This window comes from Nicotiana tabacum, chromosome 6 (genome assembly GCF_000715075.1).
Source record: "Nicotiana tabacum cultivar K326 chromosome 6, ASM71507v2, whole genome shotgun sequence".
Lineage (NCBI taxonomy): Eukaryota > Viridiplantae > Streptophyta > Magnoliopsida > Solanales > Solanaceae > Nicotiana > Nicotiana tabacum.
In genome coordinates, this window is record NC_134085.1 from 175,672,167 (window position 1) to 175,679,579 (window position 7,413).

Below are 7,413 nucleotides of genomic sequence, written 5' to 3' on the forward strand. Positions count from 1 at the left end.
AATGGGGAGTATTCTGCAACATTAAGAGCAACGACCCGTTACAGGGAATTTGGTATTTATCTCTACCGTTACATCTTCATCAATGACCCTTATAATTAACGTTAAAGGAGGGCACGATCCTAGAACCCCCTTCCTTAGATGCAACTATAAATAGTGAGCTTAGTTATCATTGGAAAAGAAATGAATTTTCTCGCTAACTTACACTACATTCTATACAAAGCTTAATACAATTTTACTTTCTTGCATTTGATCTCGTCATTGTTGTGCCCGTTAACCTTGTTTCCGGATGCGTCAACTCTACTATTTTATCTACATTTTGAGGCTAATTATTGTATATTTCTTCAATTATTTCTTTATTTCAGGATCAAATTAGTTCATTTGTCTAGAAACCACGTATAACCCTCCCATTTTGTTTTCCTTTTTTTGTTTTGTTATTCCTTTCAACACTCTTAACAAATTTTTGGGTAATGTTTTTGATAAGTACTTAAGTATTTTATTTGATGGATTGTGTACATCAAACAGAAAAACTTAACTATATACAAAATATATCAAAGATTAGTTGAAATTTTGAAATATCATCTAATAACCACCATATATATTTTTGAATTCAAGTAAAGGTGAAAAACCTCGAAAATCAAGTTTGGGGCTTCATCCCTTCCTAAAATCTTAAATATTTCTTAACCCTGAATGAAATTAATTAGTTATATTTGTCTAGCCCTGTGCTATTATATATTCACGGTTATGGCCTATGTCGAAATTGATGCATATATTAACCAGATGTATGGAATGGAAAAATTTCTGACAGGGATTGGTCTGGTCCCAAGGTAGGTACTAGGGATTAGTCGGGTCTCAATGTAGATACTAGGGATTAGTCGGGTTTCAATGTAGGTACTGGACACCGGATAAAAAATTAAATTAAAAAAAAACCAGATGCATGGGAGTAGGGGTGTACAAAGGAAACCGACAAACCGCACCAACCCGATAATCCGAGTCAAATCGAGAAAAAAAATCCGACTATGGTTTGGTTTGATTTGGTTTGATGTTAGAAAAAAAAGCCGAAACCAAACCAACCCGATATTACATATATAGAAATTTTAGATATATTTAATATATAAATATACTTATTGTGACGTAATTTATAAATATTTTTTTAAAAATTTCATAATTTTATCTTTTAAGGTATTATTTCAAGATTGGACTTAGAACTTTTGAATGTTCCAATAAGTTTTATAGTCATTAACATTAGTAAATTAAGTAATGCTAACAAAAGCCCAAACCAAAAATCAAATCAATACTAATGCTAATAAAAGACATTCAATTCAATACTACGAACGGGAATGTATTGAATAATTTTTTGTTTTGGAATAATTTAGATAAAAATGCATAATCTATTTTTATTTTTTCTTTAGCGTTTAATCATGTAATAATACTCCCTTATTAATCTACTTATTTTAGCATGACTTAGTACTTTTTAGATTATATTTATTTTTATTATAGCTTTTTAATTAGCAATATTTATATTACATAATTTTATTGTCTTTATTGTTGAAATTTTTTGGATAATGCCATGACACATCTCATATTTTGTATTATCTTCTTGGAAAATACTTTATATAGTTGTATCCTTCTAGGATTAAAGAAATATTTTGAGTACAATTTATATGTTTTGTTCTACGAAGATTTTACCGGAAAAAAACCTCGAAAAACCCCGAATAACCCGAAAATCCGAGAGTGAAAACCCGAATTTTATTGGTTTGGTTTGATCTTTAGATTTAATAACCCGATATAATTGGTTTGGTTTGATAATTGTAAATCCGAACCAACCCGATCTATGTACACCCCTACGTGCGAGTGCTAGAAAGCGAGACACACGACCTATACTGAGCCAACTTCCAGCCCTTCTTTCAACTTACTTAAGTTCTTCGAAACTATTATTAAGGTTCAGATATCCATTAAATGCATATAAATAAGGCCTAAAGCTAGTTTATTCTGTTTTATGTTTTTTTTTTCCTTTTACTTCTAGGTAGTGAATGTCAAACAAATTTCCAAAATGAAGAGTATAGCTTTTTATCATGCCAATGCTGTGGTTTCTTAAGCAGAATTCAAATGGCCATTTTCATATTGTCTTTTCTTCAGTTAGTTGAATACAGCATTTGTTTATAATAGTTCTCAAACTTGTGATCTTTGAAACTAAAGCTGAAATCTATTTACTTTCTTGTGATCATGAAGTACCACTTGCTTTGTAGAATATAGTAGTTTATTTGCAAAATAATAATTCTATGTTTAACCAAATTAATTCACCCAATTCGAACCTATTTGAAACGCTCTTTGTAACTTAAAAAGTATTTACCTCTTTCTTACTTCTTTAATAGTTCATCTAAAAACTGTTCGACAGAAAATACATTCCATCATGTTAAATAGTTAAATGGAAAGTGATACCATGCTTTTCTTGCCTCCCTTTTAGGGTTGCATCCATAAATCCATAAGAAGGTTCAAAAATTGGGGATTTTTATTATTGTCTCTTCAACACTGAATTCTTTCATTTGTTTGTTACCTTCATCTGTCCCCTTTTTATCTGTGCTAGAACAGAAGTTTTATAGATGGGAAGGCCTCCTTGTTGCAGTGATAAGATGCATAATAGAAGATGTAATTGGACGGAAGAGGATGCAAATACATCTACATTTGTCTCCAAACATGGAATTGGTAATTGGACGGCCATGTCCAAGAAATCAGGTAACTAACTATCTCTCCTTGTTTTATTTCATTTTTCTATTAATACATTAAATCCATAATTAAGTTTATTTGTGTTAGATTATCCCAAATTAGTTAAGACTAAGTGAATGAGTTGTCTCTTTATATGTCTTGAAAATCTTGACATCATTAAGTTACGCACAAATCAATATTTTAAATATATTAACAGAGTCAAACTCATCCATGTACTCGTTAGGGGCGGACCTATGTGTTATGTTGAAGGGTCATCGAACCCCGTAAACTTCTGCAAAAAAAAAGCCTATATATATGTGTGTGTATGTATATATATATATATATATGTATGTATATATATATATATATATATATATATATATATATATGTATGTATGTATGTATGTATATATATATATATATATATATATATATATATATATATATATATATATACACATACATACATACATACATACATATATATATATATATATATGTATGTATGTATGTATGTATGTATGTACCTTGAAAATGGTTAATTTACATCACTTGGCACCTTGAACGCTAAAAGTCCGTAGGGGGCATTTATTGAATAGAATATTGTGTCCCCGTTGCGTTAAAATCCTAGGTCCACCTCTTTTCCCAATGTTGGACCGCATATTATGTTATCCACACTCCAGTTATCTTGACTAGGTGTGCGGAACATGTTAGATTGTCCAAAATTGGTTGAGGGAATATGATGTTGTCTCTTCATTTGATCTTGAGCAACTCTCATTTCATGAGTTAACTTCTGGAGTTTAATTAGGCTTAAGGTTCATTTCCTTAACAATTGGTCAGCTGCTAAATTTCAAGATTTGTGTGTATGAGTGCAATTTTGAACAGGAACTGGGAAATGTGGGAGGGGTCAGAAGAATAGGTGGAGTAATCGTCTGAAGACTGATCTTAAGGAGGACAGCTTCACACCCCAAGAAGAGGAACTGATCATTAAGCTTCATGCCACTATAGGAAGCAGGTGTGTGTCAATCCTAAAGAAATATAATAGTTCCTGGTCTTTCGATCAAACTCTTGGATTTGCTCTCACCGTACTAAATTGAATCGATTGATTTATAACGTGTAACTACATTTGGACAAATTAAGCCATGGTTCCTACCAGTTATGTTGCGCGGATTTTCCAAAACGCTGCCGCACCCAACGATATTTTCGGAGAGTCCGAGCAACATAGCCTACAAGCTGCTGATACTTGAAGCTCGCGTAGCCTAACAGATTAAAAGTAGCTTATAAGCATTAAGTGCGGAAACTGATTTTATAAATAAGCAGTTACATGATTGAATATAAGTGTTTGTACTTTTCACCCAAATTGTACAAGGTGCATCGACGAATACTTGCCTTTACCTTGCCTGTCCAAATTTTTGTTCAAGTAAACCTATAGTATGATCCTTGGTATTTTCTTTCTTTTGTCCATTTCTCACACTTGTTGCAAATATTCCCAGGTGGTCTATAATAGCACAACAAATACCTGGAAGAACAGACAACGAAGTGAAGAGCTTGTGGAACACAAAGTTGAAAAAGAAACTGTCTGCAATGGGGATTGATCCAGTCACTCACAAGCCCTTTTCTCAAATTCTCACTGACTATGGAAACATTGGTGGCCTTCCCAAAAGCCAGAACTCGTTTTGTATCTCTTAACAGAGAGTTAAAGGGTGCATTTATGTCTACACCAGAACAACTTCAGCATCCTCTAGAAAGATTTCCAAACTTCAACAGCCATTGTGTGACAACAATTAGGCTACAAAAAACTGAAACCTCAGAAGATTGTTTCTTAAGCAACAATTATGATTCTAGCAACAATCAGCCTCCTGTTGATCTACTCTCTGAGTTACAAGCTATACAATTTGTAACAGAGGCATCTAATAACAATTCCCCAAAGGCGATCTTCTCCTATACCAACCCCATAACTGATTGCTCTTTGTCTTCGCCTTTGTCGTCGTCCTCATCATCATCTGCATCTCATTCTTTAACCAAAAATCATGTCAACTGGTGTGACTATCTTCTTGATGATGCCTTTCAAGAAGACACATTGAACATAGAAGAAAAGCTAGTGTCTGGGGCAGCTCAAGAATATCGACAAAACAATGCGCCAACAATGGAGGATTTTGAAGCCACATTGTCTATAAAGGTTACATCACCATCATCATCATCATCATTTGTTGAAGCCATGCTAGAATGCGAAAACGAAATGTTCTTGAACTTCCCTGGCCTCTCCGAAGATCCCTTTTACTAGTGACAATGCTCTAATTGAAGAACAAGAATTAGACTTCAGATACTTCGTTTTATGTCCTAATAGCATAGTTACTTAAATTCTCCTTTAGATCTTCCAAAACAAAAAAGGTCTAAAATAATATATGATCTGGTGTTGTATTTATTTTCTACCAATTTGGGAGTTGGGACTGCCGGACTGGCCAAGCTTTCGCATCAATACATAATTGAAATACGCTAGCCTAATAAGTGAACAAGAAACCGAATTGGCTTAAAAGTCCTGGCACGCATGGTAATTGGTAATACATTTTTAGTTTCAAATTGTACAACTCTAGCTTATGATTTTTCAATTTTAATACGCTCTAAATAATTTGTGGGTTTGATCAAGATGTGCTGAAAAATAGTGAACCCAGGATGAAAAGAACATGAGATTGCTATGCTTGAGTGGCATCTTGTTTTAGAGCTTATTAGCCAGTAAAACCAGACACAGTTTTCAACACGCCACGTTGAAATTGGACCTATACATAAATTCGGGTGATGTTACTTTGTACATATGCATGAATAATGTACAGTCTGGTGTGTGTTTGACAGAGGATACAATGTTCTTTTTAGATGTATGCTTATGTGGAATTTTGAAGTCCTTTCTCTGTTTAAATCTCACCATCACGGGGTTTAGGCTAACCACAACCTGTATATTAAAATAAAAAGAAATACATGAAGACGGGGACATAAAACCTTACCAATTACCTCTCCTTCTACAACAAGTAAGTTAGGTATTCCTAACCGTAGAGTTAGCAAAAAATTACATGATGTAAGGTCATTTCCATATTGATCACCAAATAAATAAGTTGATCCTAGGGTCGGATCGACTAGGTATAAACAGATAAGCTTCCAAAAAAGAGGGAGCACAACTCCCTATTACCAATGTGCAGAAACATAACTTCAGGAAGTTTCATTCTTGTGCTTTTTCCTAATTCTAAAATTAGAAATTTGATTTTGATCCATTCTGGAGCATCTTCTAGCTTTCTTAGGGAGATCTTTCCATTCATCAAACAAGACAGTAGTACCGTCTAATCTCCTCCACCCATTGAGCTAATTCCCATGGAATAACATTCCTGTCAGTTAGCATATTTACAACAAGCAACGAGTCCATTTCCAAAATGATGTTACTGTGAGCTTGTTGATTGCACCAATTAACTGCAAATAAGGCTGCTTGCACCTCAGCTTGATAGTTAGTGCATGAATGGAGTTCTTTTTGGCAAAAGCCATGATCAAATCTCTATGTATATCCCTCTCACAATACCATCAGTTTGGTCAGCTGAGTTACTGCTACCATCTGTATTAACTTTTAACCAATTAAGTGGAGGTTTTTCCCAACCAACTGGTGCAATAGTTTACATAGGTCTGGTGCTCTCTAGAGCATTACATAAGCCATAAGGTATGCCAGTTCCATTTTAAGTCAATTGGAGCACAATCTTCTTTTAATGGATTTTCAGATGAAAAAGAATTTCCTAATTTGTGAGGATACATGCTTTCAACTTATTTTATGAAGGAGCCTTTCTCCCTGACTAGCTATTCGTTATACAAGTTAATCACGACCAATTTTGTTCCATCAACTATTTATACTGATTAGCATACACATTTCATCATATTTAAGCTTTCAACCTATTAGAACTATTGAACCTTTTTTCTCCTTATATTTATTATTACTAAGATGGGTTTTCATTAATGATAAGACCATATATATATTGAGCGTGTAGACAATTTTTAACCATTAATTTATGTGTGATTCAACGAGTGACCTCAAAGTTTCCAACTAGCATATGGATTTGAGTGCATGAAATTAAGAGCCATCGTGAGGTCACTGGTTTTGATCCTTCTTCAAACTTGTTCCTTTATTCTTCCTTCAAAAACTACTCTAGGCTTGTTGATTTTACTTCATTGTTACCTTTTCCTATACTATAACATGTCCCTTGACAACCAAATACTAAAGTTAATAAAAAAAACAGCAACGAGCTAGGTGGACCTGATACCACATGTTCTTAAGGCATGGGGAAATGAGGTTCTTGTTTAATTTGTCTCTGATGCTTAGACTCTCTACTAGTGTTTGACTGGGTTTGTTTAGAAACAAGATTTCTTCTATTCAAATTAATGAATGTTGGGCTCACTGGTTTTTAATCTTACAATACTTGTGGGACACGAAACTAGTAGTATTAAATTTTCTATATAGTAACAAAAAAGTTCCCAACATACAGTATACTCTGGTGTAATGTATGGCAATCCATGTTGCTGTCTTTTTTCAGAAGATTTGCTGTAGCTCCTATCCCTATCCCTCTATGCTTACTTTGTATTTCTGTTTGCACTTTCTGCTTGGCAACATAAGACTGGAGGAGAAAAAAGAAACTAAACTCCCTCCTTTCTCTCCGTTTGCACACATCACTCCTGTCAAGA

The 7,413-nt window shown here is 33.9% G+C and overlaps 1 pseudogene; it reads left to right on the forward strand.

Annotated features, from left to right (window-relative positions):
• Positions 1-1,967: 1,967 nt before the first annotated feature.
• LOC107825022 (transcription factor MYB8-like) lies at positions 1,968-5,318 on the forward strand (annotated as a pseudogene).
• Positions 5,319-7,413: the final 2,095 nt, after the last annotated feature.